Genomic DNA, 463 nt, shown 5'->3' with positions numbered 1-463 from the left:
GGGTCCTTAGTTCGAAAACTAACCCCGTGATAATAGGGGGGGCATGGTAGTTGGGGTCTGGATGGGTCGGTACGGTCGTGTATGTTCTCCCCCTCATACACGTTTGTGCCGACATGGGATGGTGCACGGGGTGACTGTCCCGCCGGCCGGCGGTTTTCTGGCCAAAATTCCGGCGATGGTTCACCGGAATTTTCAGTGCGGTCGAATTTACGCACTGAGCAATCCCGTTCGGTCCGATCAACGAGAATCGTTGCTATTCGCGCTTTTGCGGCTTGGATTTGGCTTCGCTCTTTCTATTGTCACCACGTCTGGACCTAGTTCGGATATGTCGGCAGTACGGAGGAGTGTTGGTGGATCCTATTACGTGCGGCGTATGAGTGGTGATGGGATAGCTTCTTTCGGTAGCCTCCGTGCTCGTGCATCGAACTGTTGAACATCTATCTTTTTCAGTTGCTTTCCGAGA

This window comes from Tarenaya hassleriana, unplaced genomic scaffold, assembly GCF_000463585.1.
Source record: "Tarenaya hassleriana unplaced genomic scaffold, ASM46358v1 Cleome26, whole genome shotgun sequence".
Lineage (NCBI taxonomy): Eukaryota > Viridiplantae > Streptophyta > Magnoliopsida > Brassicales > Cleomaceae > Tarenaya > Tarenaya hassleriana.
This window is presented reverse-complemented; position numbering follows the sequence as displayed.